Source organism: Pteropus vampyrus, unplaced genomic scaffold (assembly GCF_000151845.1).
Source record: "Pteropus vampyrus isolate Shadow unplaced genomic scaffold, Pvam_2.0 Scaffold355, whole genome shotgun sequence".
NCBI lineage: Eukaryota > Metazoa > Chordata > Mammalia > Chiroptera > Pteropodidae > Pteropus > Pteropus vampyrus.
In genome coordinates this window covers 244781-245243 of record NW_011889136.1, presented here as the reverse complement: position 1 = coordinate 245243, position 463 = coordinate 244781, and positions in this window count along the sequence as shown.

Genomic DNA, 463 nt, shown 5'->3' with positions numbered 1-463 from the left:
GCCTCCTTGGCCCTTTGTGCCACGGGCCCTGCGCCCCCCGACACCCTAACTCTGCCCCCAGGCTGGGGAGCCTTCCCCCAAACCCCCGGGCGTGCAGCTCTCCCCCATCGCCCGGCCTGTTCTTTCCAGGGCCGTCCAGGCCATGCGGGTTCCTCCGCCCGTGTGATCTGGAATGTTCTGTCCCGGACACAGCTGCTCGGAGCCTGAGCGTCCAGGACACCCATGAGAGAACAGGTCGGCCTCCCAAGGCTGAGGGCACACAGGGGACGGGGCGAAAGCCAAGACTGGAACGAGAGCCTGGACCACTCTCTCCGTCTCTACTCAGGACTTCGGGAACTGTCTCTGGGAAATAAACCGGGAGGCGTGTTGGGTGCCGGGGCCGGAGCCACCCCACTCAGGGCCCCCACGAGCCAGGCACGTGCGGGCTGTGTACTAACTGCTCCTACTTTTCACGGCACCGGCA